This window comes from Lytechinus pictus, unplaced genomic scaffold, assembly GCF_037042905.1.
Source record: "Lytechinus pictus isolate F3 Inbred unplaced genomic scaffold, Lp3.0 scaffold_163, whole genome shotgun sequence".
Lineage (NCBI taxonomy): Eukaryota > Metazoa > Echinodermata > Echinoidea > Temnopleuroida > Toxopneustidae > Lytechinus > Lytechinus pictus.
Genome location: NW_026974283.1, coordinates 1 through 20,789, shown reverse-complemented (window position 1 = coordinate 20,789; position 20,789 = coordinate 1). Strand labels below are relative to the sequence as shown.

General features: G+C 42.5%; 35 non-coding genes across 35 annotated transcripts; all 35 read right to left on the bottom strand.

Moving 5' to 3' along the window:
- Window positions 1–316: 316 nt before the first annotated feature.
- Window positions 317–435, bottom strand: LOC135159190 (5S ribosomal RNA). The gene has a single exon (XR_010297941.1). It is a non-coding gene; the product is annotated as a 5S ribosomal RNA (ribosomal RNA).
- Window positions 436–902: 467 nt separating this feature from the next.
- On the bottom strand, window positions 903–1,021 carry LOC135159189 (5S ribosomal RNA). Its single transcript, XR_010297940.1, has one exon. It is a non-coding gene; the product is annotated as a 5S ribosomal RNA (ribosomal RNA).
- Window positions 1,022–1,488: 467 nt separating this feature from the next.
- On the bottom strand, window positions 1,489–1,607 carry LOC135159188 (5S ribosomal RNA). The gene has a single exon (XR_010297939.1). It is a non-coding gene; the product is annotated as a 5S ribosomal RNA (ribosomal RNA).
- A 467-nt stretch (window positions 1,608–2,074) lies between these two features.
- LOC135159187 (5S ribosomal RNA) lies at window positions 2,075–2,193 on the bottom strand. The gene has a single exon (XR_010297938.1). It is a non-coding gene; the product is annotated as a 5S ribosomal RNA (ribosomal RNA).
- A 467-nt stretch (window positions 2,194–2,660) lies between these two features.
- Window positions 2,661–2,779, bottom strand: LOC135159186 (5S ribosomal RNA). The gene has a single exon (XR_010297937.1). It is a non-coding gene; the product is annotated as a 5S ribosomal RNA (ribosomal RNA).
- Window positions 2,780–3,246: 467 nt separating this feature from the next.
- On the bottom strand, window positions 3,247–3,365 carry LOC135159185 (5S ribosomal RNA). The gene has a single exon (XR_010297936.1). It is a non-coding gene; the product is annotated as a 5S ribosomal RNA (ribosomal RNA).
- A 467-nt stretch (window positions 3,366–3,832) lies between these two features.
- Window positions 3,833–3,951, bottom strand: LOC135159184 (5S ribosomal RNA). Its single transcript, XR_010297935.1, has one exon. It is a non-coding gene; the product is annotated as a 5S ribosomal RNA (ribosomal RNA).
- Window positions 3,952–4,418: 467 nt separating this feature from the next.
- On the bottom strand, window positions 4,419–4,537 carry LOC135159183 (5S ribosomal RNA). The gene has a single exon (XR_010297934.1). It is a non-coding gene; the product is annotated as a 5S ribosomal RNA (ribosomal RNA).
- A 467-nt stretch (window positions 4,538–5,004) lies between these two features.
- Window positions 5,005–5,123, bottom strand: LOC135159182 (5S ribosomal RNA). The gene has a single exon (XR_010297933.1). It is a non-coding gene; the product is annotated as a 5S ribosomal RNA (ribosomal RNA).
- Window positions 5,124–5,590: 467 nt separating this feature from the next.
- LOC135159181 (5S ribosomal RNA) lies at window positions 5,591–5,709 on the bottom strand. The gene has a single exon (XR_010297932.1). It is a non-coding gene; the product is annotated as a 5S ribosomal RNA (ribosomal RNA).
- A 467-nt stretch (window positions 5,710–6,176) lies between these two features.
- LOC135159179 (5S ribosomal RNA) lies at window positions 6,177–6,295 on the bottom strand. The gene has a single exon (XR_010297930.1). It is a non-coding gene; the product is annotated as a 5S ribosomal RNA (ribosomal RNA).
- A 467-nt stretch (window positions 6,296–6,762) lies between these two features.
- On the bottom strand, window positions 6,763–6,881 carry LOC135159178 (5S ribosomal RNA). Its single transcript, XR_010297929.1, has one exon. It is a non-coding gene; the product is annotated as a 5S ribosomal RNA (ribosomal RNA).
- Window positions 6,882–7,348: 467 nt separating this feature from the next.
- On the bottom strand, window positions 7,349–7,467 carry LOC135159177 (5S ribosomal RNA). Its single transcript, XR_010297928.1, has one exon. It is a non-coding gene; the product is annotated as a 5S ribosomal RNA (ribosomal RNA).
- Window positions 7,468–7,934: 467 nt separating this feature from the next.
- On the bottom strand, window positions 7,935–8,053 carry LOC135159176 (5S ribosomal RNA). The gene has a single exon (XR_010297927.1). It is a non-coding gene; the product is annotated as a 5S ribosomal RNA (ribosomal RNA).
- Window positions 8,054–8,520: 467 nt separating this feature from the next.
- On the bottom strand, window positions 8,521–8,639 carry LOC135159175 (5S ribosomal RNA). The gene has a single exon (XR_010297926.1). It is a non-coding gene; the product is annotated as a 5S ribosomal RNA (ribosomal RNA).
- A 467-nt stretch (window positions 8,640–9,106) lies between these two features.
- On the bottom strand, window positions 9,107–9,225 carry LOC135159174 (5S ribosomal RNA). The gene has a single exon (XR_010297925.1). It is a non-coding gene; the product is annotated as a 5S ribosomal RNA (ribosomal RNA).
- Window positions 9,226–9,692: 467 nt separating this feature from the next.
- Window positions 9,693–9,811, bottom strand: LOC135159173 (5S ribosomal RNA). The gene has a single exon (XR_010297924.1). It is a non-coding gene; the product is annotated as a 5S ribosomal RNA (ribosomal RNA).
- Window positions 9,812–10,278: 467 nt separating this feature from the next.
- On the bottom strand, window positions 10,279–10,397 carry LOC135159172 (5S ribosomal RNA). Its single transcript, XR_010297923.1, has one exon. It is a non-coding gene; the product is annotated as a 5S ribosomal RNA (ribosomal RNA).
- A 467-nt stretch (window positions 10,398–10,864) lies between these two features.
- LOC135159171 (5S ribosomal RNA) lies at window positions 10,865–10,983 on the bottom strand. The gene has a single exon (XR_010297922.1). It is a non-coding gene; the product is annotated as a 5S ribosomal RNA (ribosomal RNA).
- Window positions 10,984–11,450: 467 nt separating this feature from the next.
- LOC135159170 (5S ribosomal RNA) lies at window positions 11,451–11,569 on the bottom strand. Its single transcript, XR_010297921.1, has one exon. It is a non-coding gene; the product is annotated as a 5S ribosomal RNA (ribosomal RNA).
- Window positions 11,570–12,036: 467 nt separating this feature from the next.
- On the bottom strand, window positions 12,037–12,155 carry LOC135159168 (5S ribosomal RNA). Its single transcript, XR_010297919.1, has one exon. It is a non-coding gene; the product is annotated as a 5S ribosomal RNA (ribosomal RNA).
- A 467-nt stretch (window positions 12,156–12,622) lies between these two features.
- LOC135159167 (5S ribosomal RNA) lies at window positions 12,623–12,741 on the bottom strand. The gene has a single exon (XR_010297918.1). It is a non-coding gene; the product is annotated as a 5S ribosomal RNA (ribosomal RNA).
- Window positions 12,742–13,208: 467 nt separating this feature from the next.
- On the bottom strand, window positions 13,209–13,327 carry LOC135159166 (5S ribosomal RNA). The gene has a single exon (XR_010297917.1). It is a non-coding gene; the product is annotated as a 5S ribosomal RNA (ribosomal RNA).
- A 467-nt stretch (window positions 13,328–13,794) lies between these two features.
- LOC135159165 (5S ribosomal RNA) lies at window positions 13,795–13,913 on the bottom strand. Its single transcript, XR_010297916.1, has one exon. It is a non-coding gene; the product is annotated as a 5S ribosomal RNA (ribosomal RNA).
- A 467-nt stretch (window positions 13,914–14,380) lies between these two features.
- On the bottom strand, window positions 14,381–14,499 carry LOC135159164 (5S ribosomal RNA). Its single transcript, XR_010297915.1, has one exon. It is a non-coding gene; the product is annotated as a 5S ribosomal RNA (ribosomal RNA).
- A 467-nt stretch (window positions 14,500–14,966) lies between these two features.
- On the bottom strand, window positions 14,967–15,085 carry LOC135159163 (5S ribosomal RNA). The gene has a single exon (XR_010297914.1). It is a non-coding gene; the product is annotated as a 5S ribosomal RNA (ribosomal RNA).
- Window positions 15,086–15,552: 467 nt separating this feature from the next.
- On the bottom strand, window positions 15,553–15,671 carry LOC135159162 (5S ribosomal RNA). The gene has a single exon (XR_010297913.1). It is a non-coding gene; the product is annotated as a 5S ribosomal RNA (ribosomal RNA).
- Window positions 15,672–16,138: 467 nt separating this feature from the next.
- LOC135159151 (5S ribosomal RNA) lies at window positions 16,139–16,257 on the bottom strand. Its single transcript, XR_010297902.1, has one exon. It is a non-coding gene; the product is annotated as a 5S ribosomal RNA (ribosomal RNA).
- Window positions 16,258–16,724: 467 nt separating this feature from the next.
- Window positions 16,725–16,843, bottom strand: LOC135159140 (5S ribosomal RNA). Its single transcript, XR_010297890.1, has one exon. It is a non-coding gene; the product is annotated as a 5S ribosomal RNA (ribosomal RNA).
- A 467-nt stretch (window positions 16,844–17,310) lies between these two features.
- On the bottom strand, window positions 17,311–17,429 carry LOC135159129 (5S ribosomal RNA). The gene has a single exon (XR_010297878.1). It is a non-coding gene; the product is annotated as a 5S ribosomal RNA (ribosomal RNA).
- A 467-nt stretch (window positions 17,430–17,896) lies between these two features.
- LOC135159202 (5S ribosomal RNA) lies at window positions 17,897–18,015 on the bottom strand. The gene has a single exon (XR_010297953.1). It is a non-coding gene; the product is annotated as a 5S ribosomal RNA (ribosomal RNA).
- Window positions 18,016–18,482: 467 nt separating this feature from the next.
- LOC135159191 (5S ribosomal RNA) lies at window positions 18,483–18,601 on the bottom strand. Its single transcript, XR_010297942.1, has one exon. It is a non-coding gene; the product is annotated as a 5S ribosomal RNA (ribosomal RNA).
- Window positions 18,602–19,070: 469 nt separating this feature from the next.
- LOC135159180 (5S ribosomal RNA) lies at window positions 19,071–19,189 on the bottom strand. Its single transcript, XR_010297931.1, has one exon. It is a non-coding gene; the product is annotated as a 5S ribosomal RNA (ribosomal RNA).
- A 467-nt stretch (window positions 19,190–19,656) lies between these two features.
- Window positions 19,657–19,775, bottom strand: LOC135159169 (5S ribosomal RNA). The gene has a single exon (XR_010297920.1). It is a non-coding gene; the product is annotated as a 5S ribosomal RNA (ribosomal RNA).
- Window positions 19,776–20,242: 467 nt separating this feature from the next.
- Window positions 20,243–20,361, bottom strand: LOC135159123 (5S ribosomal RNA). The gene has a single exon (XR_010297872.1). It is a non-coding gene; the product is annotated as a 5S ribosomal RNA (ribosomal RNA).
- Window positions 20,362–20,789: the final 428 nt, after the last annotated feature.

Here is a 20,789-nt window from a genome sequence, read left to right as displayed (position 1 = left end):
TACGAGAATTTTGAGATATTGTCGTGTTTTTTTTCTTGGATGCGCACCTGTGTGTGACGCAACAATTCACATGATGGTGTAGGCCTTGAACTGCGCGCCTCGTCTCTTGGAGACCCTGTGCTTGCAAACAAACGACTTTCCTCATTGCCTTGAATGTCGGACATCAAGCGAAAAGTTTATTCCTGCTCTATTAAAAAGGGTGACGAAGGAGACGAAAAAGACAACAAAAAGAGACAAAAGTGATACTATAAGGAAAACAAATACCAACGACTTAAAATGTAAAAATGAATAAAGGGGCATTTCATGAAGCAAAAAATGCCTACAACACCCGGTATTCCCAGGCGGTCTCCCATCCAAGTACTAACCGAGCCCTATGCTGCTTGACTTCGGTGATCGGACGAGAACCGGTATATTCAGCATGGTATGGTCGTAGGCTCTTGCTCCATCAAAGTCAAGCTATTTGAAGGGATACTATGACGTCATCATCTATTTAATCCCTGTCAGTAATAATATTGGTTTCTTGATGTCTTCAGTCATTCCACCGATCTTTCATTGGGTTTGTTTCAGTTTCCATCGGATGCCTACCTACGAGAATTTTGAGATATTGTCGTGTTTTTTTTCTTGGATGCGCACCTGTGTGTGACGCAACAATTCACATGATGGTGTAGGCCTTGAACTGCGCGCCTCGTCTCTTGGAGACCCTGTGCTTGCAAACAAACGACTTTCCTCATTGCCTTGAATGTCGGACATCAAGCGAAAAGTTTATTCCTGCTCTATTAAAAAGGGTGACGAAGGAGACGAAAAAGACAACAAAAAGAGACAAAAGTGATACTATAAGGAAAACAAATACCAACGACTTAAAATGTAAAAATGAATAAAGGGGCATTTCATGAAGCAAAAAATGCCTACAACACCCGGTATTCCCAGGCGGTCTCCCATCCAAGTACTAACCGAGCCCTATGCTGCTTGACTTCGGTGATCGGACGAGAACCGGTATATTCAGCATGGTATGGTCGTAGGCTCTTGCTCCATCAAAGTCAAGCTATTTGAAGGGATACTATGACGTCATCATCTATTTAATCCCTGTCAGTAATAATATTGGTTTCTTGATGTCTTCAGTCATTCCACCGATCTTTCATTGGGTTTGTTTCAGTTTCCATCGGATGCCTACCTACGAGAATTTTGAGATATTGTCGTGTTTTTTTTCTTGGATGCGCACCTGTGTGTGACGCAACAATTCACATGATGGTGTAGGCCTTGAACTGCGCGCCTCGTCTCTTGGAGACCCTGTGCTTGCAAACAAACGACTTTCCTCATTGCCTTGAATGTCGGACATCAAGCGAAAAGTTTATTCCTGCTCTATTAAAAAGGGTGACGAAGGAGACGAAAAAGACAACAAAAAGAGACAAAAGTGATACTATAAGGAAAACAAATACCAACGACTTAAAATGTAAAAATGAATAAAGGGGCATTTCATGAAGCAAAAAATGCCTACAACACCCGGTATTCCCAGGCGGTCTCCCATCCAAGTACTAACCGAGCCCTATGCTGCTTGACTTCGGTGATCGGACGAGAACCGGTATATTCAGCATGGTATGGTCGTAGGCTCTTGCTCCATCAAAGTCAAGCTATTTGAAGGGATACTATGACGTCATCATCTATTTAATCCCTGTCAGTAATAATATTGGTTTCTTGATGTCTTCAGTCATTCCACCGATCTTTCATTGGGTTTGTTTCAGTTTCCATCGGATGCCTACCTACGAGAATTTTGAGATATTGTCGTGTTTTTTTTCTTGGATGCGCACCTGTGTGTGACGCAACAATTCACATGATGGTGTAGGCCTTGAACTGCGCGCCTCGTCTCTTGGAGACCCTGTGCTTGCAAACAAACGACTTTCCTCATTGCCTTGAATGTCGGACATCAAGCGAAAAGTTTATTCCTGCTCTATTAAAATGGGTGACGAAGGAGACGAAAAAGACAACAAAAAGAGACAAAAGTGATACTATAAGGAAAACAAATACCAACGACTTAAAATGTAAAAATGAATAAAGGGGCATTTCATGAAGCAAAAAATGCCTACAACACCCGGTATTCCCAGGCGGTCTCCCATCCAAGTACTAACCGAGCCCTATGCTGCTTGACTTCGGTGATCGGACGAGAACCGGTATATTCAGCATGGTATGGTCGTAGGCTCTTGCTCCATCAAAGTCAAGCTATTTGAAGGGATACTATGACGTCATCATCTATTTAATCCCTGTCAGTAATAATATTGGTTTCTTGATGTCTTCAGTCATTCCACCGATCTTTCATTGGGTTTGTTTCAGTTTCCATCGGATGCCTACCTACGAGAATTTTGAGATATTGTCGTGTTTTTTTTCTTGGATGCGCACCTGTGTGTGACGCAACAATTCACATGATGGTGTAGGCCTTGAACTGCGCGCCTCGTCTCTTGGAGACCCTGTGCTTGCAAACAAACGACTTTCCTCATTGCCTTGAATGTCGGACATCAAGCGAAAAGTTTATTCCTGCTCTATTAAAAAGGGTGACGAAGGAGACGAAAAAGACAACAAAAAGAGACAAAAGTGATACTATAAGGAAAACAAATACCAACGACTTAAAATGTAAAAATGAATAAAGGGGCATTTCATGAAGCAAAAAATGCCTACAACACCCGGTATTCCCAGGCGGTCTCCCATCCAAGTACTAACCGAGCCCTATGCTGCTTGACTTCGGTGATCGGACGAGAACCGGTATATTCAGCATGGTATGGTCGTAGGCTCTTGCTCCATCAAAGTCAAGCTATTTGAAGGGATACTATGACGTCATCATCTATTTAATCCCTGTCAGTAATAATATTGGTTTCTTGATGTCTTCAGTCATTCCACCGATCTTTCATTGGGTTTGTTTCAGTTTCCATCGGATGCCTACCTACGAGAATTTTGAGATATTGTCGTGTTTTTTTTCTTGGATGCGCACCTGTGTGTGACGCAACAATTCACATGATGGTGTAGGCCTTGAACTGCGCGCCTCGTCTCTTGGAGACCCTGTGCTTGCAAACAAACGACTTTCCTCATTGCCTTGAATGTCGGACATCAAGCGAAAAGTTTATTCCTGCTCTATTAAAAAGGGTGACGAAGGAGACGAAAAAGACAACAAAAAGAGACAAAAGTGATACTATAAGGAAAACAAATACCAACGACTTAAAATGTAAAAATGAATAAAGGGGCATTTCATGAAGCAAAAAATGCCTACAACACCCGGTATTCCCAGGCGGTCTCCCATCCAAGTACTAACCGAGCCCTATGCTGCTTGACTTCGGTGATCGGACGAGAACCGGTATATTCAGCATGGTATGGTCGTAGGCTCTTGCTCCATCAAAGTCAAGCTATTTGAAGGGATACTATGACGTCATCATCTATTTAATCCCTGTCAGTAATAATATTGGTTTCTTGATGTCTTCAGTCATTCCACCGATCTTTCATTGGGTTTGTTTCAGTTTCCATCGGATGCCTACCTACGAGAATTTTGAGATATTGTCGTGTTTTTTTTCTTGGATGCGCACCTGTGTGTGACGCAACAATTCACATGATGGTGTAGGCCTTGAACTGCGCGCCTCGTCTCTTGGAGACCCTGTGCTTGCAAACAAACGACTTTCCTCATTGCCTTGAATGTCGGACATCAAGCGAAAAGTTTATTCCTGCTCTATTAAAAAGGGTGACGAAGGAGACGAAAAAGACAACAAAAAGAGACAAAAGTGATACTATAAGGAAAACAAATACCAACGACTTAAAATGTAAAAATGAATAAAGGGGCATTTCATGAAGCAAAAAATGCCTACAACACCCGGTATTCCCAGGCGGTCTCCCATCCAAGTACTAACCGAGCCCTATGCTGCTTGACTTCGGTGATCGGACGAGAACCGGTATATTCAGCATGGTATGGTCGTAGGCTCTTGCTCCATCAAAGTCAAGCTATTTGAAGGGATACTATGACGTCATCATCTATTTAATCCCTGTCAGTAATAATATTGGTTTCTTGATGTCTTCAGTCATTCCACCGATCTTTCATTGGGTTTGTTTCAGTTTCCATCGGATGCCTACCTACGAGAATTTTGAGATATTGTCGTGTTTTTTTTCTTGGATGCGCACCTGTGTGTGACGCAACAATTCACATGATGGTGTAGGCCTTGAACTGCGCGCCTCGTCTCTTGGAGACCCTGTGCTTGCAAACAAACGACTTTCCTCATTGCCTTGAATGTCGGACATCAAGCGAAAAGTTTATTCCTGCTCTATTAAAAAGGGTGACGAAGGAGACGAAAAAGACAACAAAAAGAGACAAAAGTGATACTATAAGGAAAACAAATACCAACGACTTAAAATGTAAAAATGAATAAAGGGGCATTTCATGAAGCAAAAAATGCCTACAACACCCGGTATTCCCAGGCGGTCTCCCATCCAAGTACTAACCGAGCCCTATGCTGCTTGACTTCGGTGATCGGACGAGAACCGGTATATTCAGCATGGTATGGTCGTAGGCTCTTGCTCCATCAAAGTCAAGCTATTTGAAGGGATACTATGACGTCATCATCTATTTAATCCCTGTCAGTAATAATATTGGTTTCTTGATGTCTTCAGTCATTCCACCGATCTTTCATTGGGTTTGTTTCAGTTTCCATCGGATGCCTACCTACGAGAATTTTGAGATATTGTCGTGTTTTTTTTCTTGGATGCGCACCTGTGTGTGACGCAACAATTCACATGATGGTGTAGGCCTTGAACTGCGCGCCTCGTCTCTTGGAGACCCTGTGCTTGCAAACAAACGACTTTCCTCATTGCCTTGAATGTCGGACATCAAGCGAAAAGTTTATTCCTGCTCTATTAAAAAGGGTGACGAAGGAGACGAAAAAGACAACAAAAAGAGACAAAAGTGATACTATAAGGAAAACAAATACCAACGACTTAAAATGTAAAAATGAATAAAGGGGCATTTCATGAAGCAAAAAATGCCTACAACACCCGGTATTCCCAGGCGGTCTCCCATCCAAGTACTAACCGAGCCCTATGCTGCTTGACTTCGGTGATCGGACGAGAACCGGTATATTCAGCATGGTATGGTCGTAGGCTCTTGCTCCATCAAAGTCAAGCTATTTGAAGGGATACTATGACGTCATCATCTATTTAATCCCTGTCAGTAATAATATTGGTTTCTTGATGTCTTCAGTCATTCCACCGATCTTTCATTGGGTTTGTTTCAGTTTCCATCGGATGCCTACCTACGAGAATTTTGAGATATTGTCGTGTTTTTTTTCTTGGATGCGCACCTGTGTGTGACGCAACAATTCACATGATGGTGTAGGCCTTGAACTGCGCGCCTCGTCTCTTGGAGACCCTGTGCTTGCAAACAAACGACTTTCCTCATTGCCTTGAATGTCGGACATCAAGCGAAAAGTTTATTCCTGCTCTATTAAAAAGGGTGACGAAGGAGACGAAAAAGACAACAAAAAGAGACAAAAGTGATACTATAAGGAAAACAAATACCAACGACTTAAAATGTAAAAATGAATAAAGGGGCATTTCATGAAGCAAAAAATGCCTACAACACCCGGTATTCCCAGGCGGTCTCCCATCCAAGTACTAACCGAGCCCTATGCTGCTTGACTTCGGTGATCGGACGAGAACCGGTATATTCAGCATGGTATGGTCGTAGGCTCTTGCTCCATCAAAGTCAAGCTATTTGAAGGGATACTATGACGTCATCATCTATTTAATCCCTGTCAGTAATAATATTGGTTTCTTGATGTCTTCAGTCATTCCACCGATCTTTCATTGGGTTTGTTTCAGTTTCCATCGGATGCCTACCTACGAGAATTTTGAGATATTGTCGTGTTTTTTTTCTTGGATGCGCACCTGTGTGTGACGCAACAATTCACATGATGGTGTAGGCCTTGAACTGCGCGCCTCGTCTCTTGGAGACCCTGTGCTTGCAAACAAACGACTTTCCTCATTGCCTTGAATGTCGGACATCAAGCGAAAAGTTTATTCCTGCTCTATTAAAAAGGGTGACGAAGGAGACGAAAAAGACAACAAAAAGAGACAAAAGTGATACTATAAGGAAAACAAATACCAACGACTTAAAATGTAAAAATGAATAAAGGGGCATTTCATGAAGCAAAAAATGCCTACAACACCCGGTATTCCCAGGCGGTCTCCCATCCAAGTACTAACCGAGCCCTATGCTGCTTGACTTCGGTGATCGGACGAGAACCGGTATATTCAGCATGGTATGGTCGTAGGCTCTTGCTCCATCAAAGTCAAGCTATTTGAAGGGATACTATGACGTCATCATCTATTTAATCCCTGTCAGTAATAATATTGGTTTCTTGATGTCTTCAGTCATTCCACCGATCTTTCATTGGGTTTGTTTCAGTTTCCATCGGATGCCTACCTACGAGAATTTTGAGATATTGTCGTGTTTTTTTTCTTGGATGCGCACCTGTGTGTGACGCAACAATTCACATGATGGTGTAGGCCTTGAACTGCGCGCCTCGTCTCTTGGAGACCCTGTGCTTGCAAACAAACGACTTTCCTCATTGCCTTGAATGTCGGACATCAAGCGAAAAGTTTATTCCTGCTCTATTAAAAAGGGTGACGAAGGAGACGAAAAAGACAACAAAAAGAGACAAAAGTGATACTATAAGGAAAACAAATACCAACGACTTAAAATGTAAAAATGAATAAAGGGGCATTTCATGAAGCAAAAAATGCCTACAACACCCGGTATTCCCAGGCGGTCTCCCATCCAAGTACTAACCGAGCCCTATGCTGCTTGACTTCGGTGATCGGACGAGAACCGGTATATTCAGCATGGTATGGTCGTAGGCTCTTGCTCCATCAAAGTCAAGCTATTTGAAGGGATACTATGACGTCATCATCTATTTAATCCCTGTCAGTAATAATATTGGTTTCTTGATGTCTTCAGTCATTCCACCGATCTTTCATTGGGTTTGTTTCAGTTTCCATCGGATGCCTACCTACGAGAATTTTGAGATATTGTCGTGTTTTTTTTCTTGGATGCGCACCTGTGTGTGACGCAACAATTCACATGATGGTGTAGGCCTTGAACTGCGCGCCTCGTCTCTTGGAGACCCTGTGCTTGCAAACAAACGACTTTCCTCATTGCCTTGAATGTCGGACATCAAGCGAAAAGTTTATTCCTGCTCTATTAAAAAGGGTGACGAAGGAGACGAAAAAGACAACAAAAAGAGACAAAAGTGATACTATAAGGAAAACAAATACCAACGACTTAAAATGTAAAAATGAATAAAGGGGCATTTCATGAAGCAAAAAATGCCTACAACACCCGGTATTCCCAGGCGGTCTCCCATCCAAGTACTAACCGAGCCCTATGCTGCTTGACTTCGGTGATCGGACGAGAACCGGTATATTCAGCATGGTATGGTCGTAGGCTCTTGCTCCATCAAAGTCAAGCTATTTGAAGGGATACTATGACGTCATCATCTATTTAATCCCTGTCAGTAATAATATTGGTTTCTTGATGTCTTCAGTCATTCCACCGATCTTTCATTGGGTTTGTTTCAGTTTCCATCGGATGCCTACCTACGAGAATTTTGAGATATTGTCGTGTTTTTTTTCTTGGATGCGCACCTGTGTGTGACGCAACAATTCACATGATGGTGTAGGCCTTGAACTGCGCGCCTCGTCTCTTGGAGACCCTGTGCTTGCAAACAAACGACTTTCCTCATTGCCTTGAATGTCGGACATCAAGCGAAAAGTTTATTCCTGCTCTATTAAAAAGGGTGACGAAGGAGACGAAAAAGACAACAAAAAGAGACAAAAGTGATACTATAAGGAAAACAAATACCAACGACTTAAAATGTAAAAATGAATAAAGGGGCATTTCATGAAGCAAAAAATGCCTACAACACCCGGTATTCCCAGGCGGTCTCCCATCCAAGTACTAACCGAGCCCTATGCTGCTTGACTTCGGTGATCGGACGAGAACCGGTATATTCAGCATGGTATGGTCGTAGGCTCTTGCTCCATCAAAGTCAAGCTATTTGAAGGGATACTATGACGTCATCATCTATTTAATCCCTGTCAGTAATAATATTGGTTTCTTGATGTCTTCAGTCATTCCACCGATCTTTCATTGGGTTTGTTTCAGTTTCCATCGGATGCCTACCTACGAGAATTTTGAGATATTGTCGTGTTTTTTTTCTTGGATGCGCACCTGTGTGTGACGCAACAATTCACATGATGGTGTAGGCCTTGAACTGCGCGCCTCGTCTCTTGGAGACCCTGTGCTTGCAAACAAACGACTTTCCTCATTGCCTTGAATGTCGGACATCAAGCGAAAAGTTTATTCCTGCTCTATTAAAAAGGGTGACGAAGGAGACGAAAAAGACAACAAAAAGAGACAAAAGTGATACTATAAGGAAAACAAATACCAACGACTTAAAATGTAAAAATGAATAAAGGGGCATTTCATGAAGCAAAAAATGCCTACAACACCCGGTATTCCCAGGCGGTCTCCCATCCAAGTACTAACCGAGCCCTATGCTGCTTGACTTCGGTGATCGGACGAGAACCGGTATATTCAGCATGGTATGGTCGTAGGCTCTTGCTCCATCAAAGTCAAGCTATTTGAAGGGATACTATGACGTCATCATCTATTTAATCCCTGTCAGTAATAATATTGGTTTCTTGATGTCTTCAGTCATTCCACCGATCTTTCATTGGGTTTGTTTCAGTTTCCATCGGATGCCTACCTACGAGAATTTTGAGATATTGTCGTGTTTTTTTTCTTGGATGCGCACCTGTGTGTGACGCAACAATTCACATGATGGTGTAGGCCTTGAACTGCGCGCCTCGTCTCTTGGAGACCCTGTGCTTGCAAACAAACGACTTTCCTCATTGCCTTGAATGTCGGACATCAAGCGAAAAGTTTATTCCTGCTCTATTAAAAAGGGTGACGAAGGAGACGAAAAAGACAACAAAAAGAGACAAAAGTGATACTATAAGGAAAACAAATACCAACGACTTAAAATGTAAAAATGAATAAAGGGGCATTTCATGAAGCAAAAAATGCCTACAACACCCGGTATTCCCAGGCGGTCTCCCATCCAAGTACTAACCGAGCCCTATGCTGCTTGACTTCGGTGATCGGACGAGAACCGGTATATTCAGCATGGTATGGTCGTAGGCTCTTGCTCCATCAAAGTCAAGCTATTTGAAGGGATACTATGACGTCATCATCTATTTAATCCCTGTCAGTAATAATATTGGTTTCTTGATGTCTTCAGTCATTCCACCGATCTTTCATTGGGTTTGTTTCAGTTTCCATCGGATGCCTACCTACGAGAATTTTGAGATATTGTCGTGTTTTTTTTCTTGGATGCGCACCTGTGTGTGACGCAACAATTCACATGATGGTGTAGGCCTTGAACTGCGCGCCTCGTCTCTTGGAGACCCTGTGCTTGCAAACAAACGACTTTCCTCATTGCCTTGAATGTCGGACATCAAGCGAAAAGTTTATTCCTGCTCTATTAAAAAGGGTGACGAAGGAGACGAAAAAGACAACAAAAAGAGACAAAAGTGATACTATAAGGAAAACAAATACCAACGACTTAAAATGTAAAAATGAATAAAGGGGCATTTCATGAAGCAAAAAATGCCTACAACACCCGGTATTCCCAGGCGGTCTCCCATCCAAGTACTAACCGAGCCCTATGCTGCTTGACTTCGGTGATCGGACGAGAACCGGTATATTCAGCATGGTATGGTCGTAGGCTCTTGCTCCATCAAAGTCAAGCTATTTGAAGGGATACTATGACGTCATCATCTATTTAATCCCTGTCAGTAATAATATTGGTTTCTTGATGTCTTCAGTCATTCCACCGATCTTTCATTGGGTTTGTTTCAGTTTCCATCGGATGCCTACCTACGAGAATTTTGAGATATTGTCGTGTTTTTTTTCTTGGATGCGCACCTGTGTGTGACGCAACAATTCACATGATGGTGTAGGCCTTGAACTGCGCGCCTCGTCTCTTGGAGACCCTGTGCTTGCAAACAAACGACTTTCCTCATTGCCTTGAATGTCGGACATCAAGCGAAAAGTTTATTCCTGCTCTATTAAAAAGGGTGACGAAGGAGACGAAAAAGACAACAAAAAGAGACAAAAGTGATACTATAAGGAAAACAAATACCAACGACTTAAAATGTAAAAATGAATAAAGGGGCATTTCATGAAGCAAAAAATGCCTACAACACCCGGTATTCCCAGGCGGTCTCCCATCCAAGTACTAACCGAGCCCTATGCTGCTTGACTTCGGTGATCGGACGAGAACCGGTATATTCAGCATGGTATGGTCGTAGGCTCTTGCTCCATCAAAGTCAAGCTATTTGAAGGGATACTATGACGTCATCATCTATTTAATCCCTGTCAGTAATAATATTGGTTTCTTGATGTCTTCAGTCATTCCACCGATCTTTCATTGGGTTTGTTTCAGTTTCCATCGGATGCCTACCTACGAGAATTTTGAGATATTGTCGTGTTTTTTTTCTTGGATGCGCACCTGTGTGTGACGCAACAATTCACATGATGGTGTAGGCCTTGAACTGCGCGCCTCGTCTCTTGGAGACCCTGTGCTTGCAAACAAACGACTTTCCTCATTGCCTTGAATGTCGGACATCAAGCGAAAAGTTTATTCCTGCTCTATTAAAAAGGGTGACGAAGGAGACGAAAAAGACAACAAAAAGAGACAAAAGTGATACTATAAGGAAAACAAATACCAACGACTTAAAATGTAAAAATGAATAAAGGGGCATTTCATGAAGCAAAAAATGCCTACAACACCCGGTATTCCCAGGCGGTCTCCCATCCAAGTACTAACCGAGCCCTATGCTGCTTGACTTCGGTGATCGGACGAGAACCGGTATATTCAGCATGGTATGGTCGTAGGCTCTTGCTCCATCAAAGTCAAGCTATTTGAAGGGATACTATGACGTCATCATCTATTTAATCCCTGTCAGTAATAATATTGGTTTCTTGATGTCTTCAGTCATTCCACCGATCTTTCATTGGGTTTGTTTCAGTTTCCATCGGATGCCTACCTACGAGAATTTTGAGATATTGTCGTGTTTTTTTTCTTGGATGCGCACCTGTGTGTGACGCAACAATTCACATGATGGTGTAGGCCTTGAACTGCGCGCCTCGTCTCTTGGAGACCCTGTGCTTGCAAACAAACGACTTTCCTCATTGCCTTGAATGTCGGACATCAAGCGAAAAGTTTATTCCTGCTCTATTAAAAAGGGTGACGAAGGAGACGAAAAAGACAACAAAAAGAGACAAAAGTGATACTATAAGGAAAACAAATACCAACGACTTAAAATGTAAAAATGAATAAAGGGGCATTTCATGAAGCAAAAAATGCCTACAACACCCGGTATTCCCAGGCGGTCTCCCATCCAAGTACTAACCGAGCCCTATGCTGCTTGACTTCGGTGATCGGACGAGAACCGGTATATTCAGCATGGTATGGTCGTAGGCTCTTGCTCCATCAAAGTCAAGCTATTTGAAGGGATACTATGACGTCATCATCTATTTAATCCCTGTCAGTAATAATATTGGTTTCTTGATGTCTTCAGTCATTCCACCGATCTTTCATTGGGTTTGTTTCAGTTTCCATCGGATGCCTACCTACGAGAATTTTGAGATATTGTCGTGTTTTTTTTCTTGGATGCGCACCTGTGTGTGACGCAACAATTCACATGATGGTGTAGGCCTTGAACTGCGCGCCTCGTCTCTTGGAGACCCTGTGCTTGCAAACAAACGACTTTCCTCATTGCCTTGAATGTCGGACATCAAGCGAAAAGTTTATTCCTGCTCTATTAAAAAGGGTGACGAAGGAGACGAAAAAGACAACAAAAAGAGACAAAAGTGATACTATAAGGAAAACAAATACCAACGACTTAAAATGTAAAAATGAATAAAGGGGCATTTCATGAAGCAAAAAATGCCTACAACACCCGGTATTCCCAGGCGGTCTCCCATCCAAGTACTAACCGAGCCCTATGCTGCTTGACTTCGGTGATCGGACGAGAACCGGTATATTCAGCATGGTATGGTCGTAGGCTCTTGCTCCATCAAAGTCAAGCTATTTGAAGGGATACTATGACGTCATCATCTATTTAATCCCTGTCAGTAATAATATTGGTTTCTTGATGTCTTCAGTCATTCCACCGATCTTTCATTGGGTTTGTTTCAGTTTCCATCGGATGCCTACCTACGAGAATTTTGAGATATTGTCGTGTTTTTTTTCTTGGATGCGCACCTGTGTGTGACGCAACAATTCACATGATGGTGTAGGCCTTGAACTGCGCGCCTCGTCTCTTGGAGACCCTGTGCTTGCAAACAAACGACTTTCCTCATTGCCTTGAATGTCGGACATCAAGCGAAAAGTTTATTCCTGCTCTATTAAAAAGGGTGACGAAGGAGACGAAAAAGACAACAAAAAGAGACAAAAGTGATACTATAAGGAAAACAAATACCAACGACTTAAAATGTAAAAATGAATAAAGGGGCATTTCATGAAGCAAAAAATGCCTACAACACCCGGTATTCCCAGGCGGTCTCCCATCCAAGTACTAACCGAGCCCTATGCTGCTTGACTTCGGTGATCGGACGAGAACCGGTATATTCAGCATGGTATGGTCGTAGGCTCTTGCTCCATCAAAGTCAAGCTATTTGAAGGGATACTATGACGTCATCATCTATTTAATCCCTGTCAGTAATAATATTGGTTTCTTGATGTCTTCAGTCATTCCACCGATCTTTCATTGGGTTTGTTTCAGTTTCCATCGGATGCCTACCTACGAGAATTTTGAGATATTGTCGTGTTTTTTTTCTTGGATGCGCACCTGTGTGTGACGCAACAATTCACATGATGGTGTAGGCCTTGAACTGCGCGCCTCGTCTCTTGGAGACCCTGTGCTTGCAAACAAACGACTTTCCTCATTGCCTTGAATGTCGGACATCAAGCGAAAAGTTTATTCCTGCTCTATTAAAAAGGGTGACGAAGGAGACGAAAAAGACAACAAAAAGAGACAAAAGTGATACTATAAGGAAAACAAATACCAACGACTTAAAATGTAAAAATGAATAAAGGGGCATTTCATGAAGCAAAAAATGCCTACAACACCCGGTATTCCCAGGCGGTCTCCCATCCAAGTACTAACCGAGCCCTATGCTGCTTGACTTCGGTGATCGGACGAGAACCGGTATATTCAGCATGGTATGGTCGTAGGCTCTTGCTCCATCAAAGTCAAGCTATTTGAAGGGATACTATGACGTCATCATCTATTTAATCCCTGTCAGTAATAATATTGGTTTCTTGATGTCTTCAGTCATTCCACCGATCTTTCATTGGGTTTGTTTCAGTTTCCATCGGATGCCTACCTACGAGAATTTTGAGATATTGTCGTGTTTTTTTTCTTGGATGCGCACCTGTGTGTGACGCAACAATTCACATGATGGTGTAGGCCTTGAACTGCGCGCCTCGTCTCTTGGAGACCCTGTGCTTGCAAACAAACGACTTTCCTCATTGCCTTGAATGTCGGACATCAAGCGAAAAGTTTATTCCTGCTCTATTAAAAAGGGTGACGAAGGAGACGAAAAAGACAACAAAAAGAGACAAAAGTGATACTATAAGGAAAACAAATACCAACGACTTAAAATGTAAAAATGAATAAAGGGGCATTTCATGAAGCAAAAAATGCCTACAACACCCGGTATTCCCAGGCGGTCTCCCATCCAAGTACTAACCGAGCCCTATGCTGCTTGACTTCGGTGATCGGACGAGAACCGGTATATTCAGCATGGTATGGTCGTAGGCTCTTGCTCCATCAAAGTCAAGCTATTTGAAGGGATACTATGACGTCATCATCTATTTAATCCCTGTCAGTAATAATATTGGTTTCTTGATGTCTTCAGTCATTCCACCGATCTTTCATTGGGTTTGTTTCAGTTTCCATCGGATGCCTACCTACGAGAATTTTGAGATATTGTCGTGTTTTTTTTCTTGGATGCGCACCTGTGTGTGACGCAACAATTCACATGATGGTGTAGGCCTTGAACTGCGCGCCTCGTCTCTTGGAGACCCTGTGCTTGCAAACAAACGACTTTCCTCATTGCCTTGAATGTCGGACATCAAGCGAAAAGTTTATTCCTGCTCTATTAAAAAGGGTGACGAAGGAGACGAAAAAGACAACAAAAAGAGACAAAAGTGATACTATAAGGAAAACAAATACCAACGACTTAAAATGTAAAAATGAATAAAGGGGCATTTCATGAAGCAAAAAATGCCTACAACACCCGGTATTCCCAGGCGGTCTCCCATCCAAGTACTAACCGAGCCCTATGCTGCTTGACTTCGGTGATCGGACGAGAACCGGTATATTCAGCATGGTATGGTCGTAGGCTCTTGCTCCATCAAAGTCAAGCTATTTGAAGGGATACTATGACGTCATCATCTATTTAATCCCTGTCAGTAATAATATTGGTTTCTTGATGTCTTCAGTCATTCCACCGATCTTTCATTGGGTTTGTTTCAGTTTCCATCGGATGCCTACCTACGAGAATTTTGAGATATTGTCGTGTTTTTTTTCTTGGATGCGCACCTGTGTGTGACGCAACAATTCACATGATGGTGTAGGCCTTGAACTGCGCGCCTCGTCTCTTGGAGACCCTGTGCTTGCAAACAAACGACTTTCCTCATTGCCTTGAATGTCGGACATCAAGCGAAAAGTTTATTCCTGCTCTATTAAAAAGGGTGACGAAGGAGACGAAAAAGACAACAAAAAGAGACAAAAGTGATACTATAAGGAAAACAAATACCAACGACTTAAAATGTAAAAATGAATAAAGGGGCATTTCATGAAGCAAAAAATGCCTACAACACCCGGTATTCCCAGGCGGTCTCCCATCCAAGTACTAACCGAGCCCTATGCTGCTTGACTTCGGTGATCGGACGAGAACCGGTATATTCAGCATGGTATGGTCGTAGGCTCTTGCTCCATCAAAGTCAAGCTATTTGAAGGGATACTATGACGTCATCATCTATTTAATCCCTGTCAGTAATAATATTGGTTTCTTGATGTCTTCAGTCATTCCACCGATCTTTCATTGGGTTTGTTTCAGTTTCCATCGGATGCCTACCTACGAGAATTTTGAGATATTGTCGTGTTTTTTTTCTTGGATGCGCACCTGTGTGTGACGCAACAATTCACATGATGGTGTAGGCCTTGAACTGCGCGCCTCGTCTCTTGGAGACCCTGTGCTTGCAAACAAACGACTTTCCTCATTGCCTTGAATGTCGGACATCAAGCGAAAAGTTTATTCCTGCTCTATTAAAAAGGGTGACGAAGGAGACGAAAAAGACAACAAAAAGAGACAAAAGTGATACTATAAGGAAAACAAATACCAACGACTTAAAATGTAAAAATGAATAAAGGGGCATTTCATGAAGCAAAAAATGCCTACAACACCCGGTATTCCCAGGCGGTCTCCCATCCAAGTACTAACCGAGCCCTATGCTGCTTGACTTCGGTGATCGGACGAGAACCGGTATATTCAGCATGGTATGGTCGTAGGCTCTTGCTCCATCAAAGTCAAGCTATTTGAAGGGATACTATGACGTCATCATCTATTTAATCCCTGTCAGTAATAATATTGGTTTCTTGATGTCTTCAGTCATTCCACCGATCTTTCATTGGGTTTGTTTCAGTTTCCATCGGATGCCTACCTACGAGAATTTTGAGATATTGTCGTGTTTTTTTTCTTGGATGCGCACCTGTGTGTGACGCAACAATTCACATGATGGTGTAGGCCTTGAACTGCGCGCCTCGTCTCTTGGAGACCCTGTGCTTGCAAACAAACGACTTTCCTCATTGCCTTGAATGTCGGACATCAAGCGAAAAGTTTATTCCTGCTCTATTAAAAAGGGTGACGAAGGAGACGAAAAAGACAACAAAAAGAGACAAAAGTGATACTATAAGGAAAACAAATACCAACGACTTAAAATGTAAAAATGAATAAAGGGGCATTTCATGAAGCAAAAAATGCCTACAACACCCGGTATTCCCAGGCGGTCTCCCATCCAAGTACTAACCGAGCCCTATGCTGCTTGACTTCGGTGATCGGACGAGAACCGGTATATTCAGCATGGTATGGTCGTAGGCTCTTGCTCCATCAAAGTCAAGCTATTTGAAGGGATACTATGACGTCATCATCTATTTAATCCCTGTCAGTAATAATATTGGTTTCTTGATGTCTTCAGTCATTCCACCGATCTTTCATTGGGTTTGTTTCAGTTTCCATCGGATGCCTACCTACGAGAATTTTGAGATATTGTCGTGTTTTTTTTCTTGGATGCGCACCTGTGTGTGACGCAACAATTCACATGATGGTGTAGGCCTTGAACTGCGCGCCTCGTCTCTTGGAGACCCTGTGCTTGCAAACAAACGACTTTCCTCATTGCCTTGAATGTCGGACATCAAGCGAAAAGTTTATTCCTGCTCTATTAAAAAGGGTGACGAAGGAGACGAAAAAGACAACAAAAAGAGACAAAAGTGATACTATAAGGAAAACAAATACCAACGACTTAAAATGTAAAAATGAATAAAGGGGCATTTCATGAAGCAAAAAATGCCTACAACACCCGGTATTCCCAGGCGGTCTCCCATCCAAGTACTAACCGAGCCCTATGCTGCTTGACTTCGGTGATCGGACGAGAACCGGTATATTCAGCATGGTATGGTCGTAGGCTCTTGCTCCATCAAAGTCAAGCTATTTGAAGGGATACTATGACGTCATCATCTATTTAATCCCTGTCAGTAATAATATTGGTTTCTTGATGTCTTCAGTCATTCCACCGATCTTTCATTGGGTTTGTTTCAGTTTCCATCGGATGCCTACCTACGAGAATTTTGAGATATTGTCGTGTTTTTTTTCTTGGATGCGCACCTGTGTGTGACGCAACAATTCACATGATGGTGTAGGCCTTGAACTGCGCGCCTCGTCTCTTGGAGACCCTGTGCTTGCAAACAAACGACTTTCCTCATTGCCTTGAATGTCGGACATCAAGCGAAAAGTTTATTCCTGCTCTATTAAAAAGGGTGACGAAGGAGACGAAAAAGACAACAAAAAGAGACAAAAGTGATACTATAAGGAAAACAAATACCAACGACTTAAAATGTAAAAATGAATAAAGGGGCATTTCATGAAGCAAAAAATGCCTACAACACCCGGTATTCCCAGGCGGTCTCCCATCCAAGTACTAACCGAGCCCTATGCTGCTTGACTTCGGTGATCGGACGAGAACCGGTATATTCAGCATGGTATGGTCGTAGGCTCTTGCTCCATCAAAGTCAAGCTATTTGAAGGGATACTATGACGTCATCATCTATTTAATCCCTGTCAGTAATAATATTGGTTTCTTGATGTCTTCAGTCATTCCACCGATCTTTCATTGGGTTTGTTTCAGTTTCCATCGGATGCCTACCTACGAGAATTTTGAGATATTGTCGTGTTTTTTTTCTTGGATGCGCACCTGTGTGTGACGCAACAATTCACATGATGGTGTAGGCCTTGAACTGCGCGCCTCGTCTCTTGGAGACCCTGTGCTTGCAAACAAACGACTTTCCTCATTGCCTTGAATGTCGGACATCAAGCGAAAAGTTTATTCCTGCTCTATTAAAAAGGGTGACGAAGGAGACGAAAAAGACAACAAAAAGAGACAAAAGTGATACTATAAGGAAAACAAATACCAACGACTTAAAATGTAAAAATGAATAAAGGGGCATTTCATGAAGCAAAAAATGCCTACAACACCCGGTATTCCCAGGCGGTCTCCCATCCAAGTACTAACCGAGCCCTATGCTGCTTGACTTCGGTGATCGGACGAGAACCGGTATATTCAGCATGGTATGGTCGTAGGCTCTTGCTCCATCAAAGTCAAGCTATTTGAAGGGATACTATGACGTCATCATCTATTTAATCCCTGTCAGTAATAATATTGGTTTCTTGATGTCTTCAGTCATTCCACCGATCTTTCATTGGGTTTGTTTCAGTTTCCATCGGATGCCTACCTACGAGAATTTTGAGATATTGTCGTGTTTTTTTTCTTGGATGCGCACCTGTGTGTGACGCAACAATTCACATGATGGTGTAGGCCTTGAACTGCGCGCCTCGTCTCTTGGAGACCCTGTGCTTGCAAACAAACGACTTTCCTCATTGCCTTGAATGTCGGACATCAAGCGAAAAGTTTATTCCTGCTCTATTAAAAAGGGTGACGAAGGAGACGAAAAAGACAACAAAAAGAGACAAAAGTGATACTATAAGGAAAACAAATACCAACGACTTAAAATGTAAAAATGAATAAAGGGGCATTTCATGAAGCAAAAAATGCCTACAACACCCGGTATTCCCAGGCGGTCTCCCATCCAAGTACTAACCGAGCCCTATGCTGCTTGACTTCGGTGATCGGACGAGAACCGGTATATTCAGCATGGTATGGTCGTAGGCTCTTGCTCCATCAAAGTCAAGCTATTTGAAGGGATACTATGACGTCATCATCTATTTAATCCCTGTCAGTAATAATATTGGTTTCTTGATGTCTTCAGTCATTCCACCGATCTTTCATTGGGTTTGTTTCAGTTTCCATCGGATGCCTACCTACGAGAATTTTGAGATATTGTCGTGTTTTTTTTCTTGGATGCGCACCTGTGTGTGACGCAACAATTCACATGATGGTGTAGGCCTTGAACTGCGCGCCTCGTCTCTTGGAGACCCTGTATGCTTGCAAACAAACGACTTTCCTCATTGCCTTGAATGTCGGACATCAAGCGAAAAGTTTATTCCTGCTCTATTAAAAAGGGTGACGAAGGAGACGAAAAAGACAACAAAAAGAGACAAAAGTGATACTATAAGGAAAACAAATACCAACGACTTAAAATGTAAAAATGAATAAAGGGGCATTTCATGAAGCAAAAAATGCCTACAACACCCGGTATTCCCAGGCGGTCTCCCATCCAAGTACTAACCGAGCCCTATGCTGCTTGACTTCGGTGATCGGACGAGAACCGGTATATTCAGCATGGTATGGTCGTAGGCTCTTGCTCCATCAAAGTCAAGCTATTTGAAGGGATACTATGACGTCATCATCTATTTAATCCCTGTCAGTAATAATATTGGTTTCTTGATGTCTTCAGTCATTCCACCGATCTTTCATTGGGTTTGTTTCAGTTTCCATCGGATGCCTACCTACGAGAATTTTGAGATATTGTCGTGTTTTTTTTCTTGGATGCGCACCTGTGTGTGACGCAACAATTCACATGATGGTGTAGGCCTTGAACTGCGCGCCTCGTCTCTTGGAGACCCTGTGCTTGCAAACAAACGACTTTCCTCATTGCCTTGAATGTCGGACATCAAGCGAAAAGTTTATTCCTGCTCTATTAAAAAGGGTGACGAAGGAGACGAAAAAGACAACAAAAAGAGACAAAAGTGATACTATAAGGAAAACAAATACCAACGACTTAAAATGTAAAAATGAATAAAGGGGCATTTCATGAAGCAAAAAATGCCTACAACACCCGGTATTCCCAGGCGGTCTCCCATCCAAGTACTAACCGAGCCCTATGCTGCTTGACTTCGGTGATCGGACGAGAACCGGTATATTCAGCATGGTATGGTCGTAGGCTCTTGCTCCATCAAAGTCAAGCTATTTGAAGGGATACTATGACGTCATCATCTATTTAATCCCTGTCAGTAATAATATTGGTTTCTTGATGTCTTCAGTCATTCCACCGATCTTTCATTGGGTTTGTTTCAGTTTCCATCGGATGCCTACCTACGAGAATTTTGAGATATTGTCGTGTTTTTTTTCTTGGATGCGCACCTGTGTGTGACGCAACAATTCACATGATGGTGTAGGCCTTGAACTGCGCGCCTCGTCTCTTGGAGACCCTGTGCTTGCAAACAAACGACTTTCCTCATTGCCTTGAATGTCGGACATCAAGCGAAAAGTTTATTCCTGCTCTATTAAAAAGGGTGACGAAGGAGACGAAAAAGACAACAAAAAGAGACAAAAGTGATACTATAAGGAAAACAAATACCAACGACTTAAAATGTAAAAATGAATAAAGGGGCATTTCATGAAGCAAAAAATGCCTACAACACCCGGTATTCCCAGGCGGTCTCCCATCCAAGTACTAACCGAGCCCTATGCTGCTTGACTTCGGTGATCGGACGAGAACCGGTATATTCAGCATGGTATGGTCGTAGGCTCTTGCTCCATCAAAGTCAAGCTATTTGAAGGGATACTATGACGTCATCATCTATTTAATCCCTGTCAGTAATAATATTGGTTTCTTGATGTCTTCAGTCATTCCACCGATCTTTCATTGGGTTTGTTTCAGTTTCCATCGGATGCCTACCTACGAGAATTTTGAGATATTGTCGTGTTTTTTTTCTTGGATGCGCACCTGTGTGTGACGCAACAATTCACATGATGGTGTAGGCCTTGAACTGCGCGCCTCGTCTCTTGGAGACCCTGTGCTTGCAAACAAACGACTTTCCTCATTGCCTTGAATGTCGGACATCAAGCGAAAAGTTTATTCCTGCTCTATTAAAAAGGGTGACGAAGGAGACGAAAAAGACAACAAAAAGAGACAAAAGTGATACTATAAGGAAAACAAATACCAACGACTTAAAA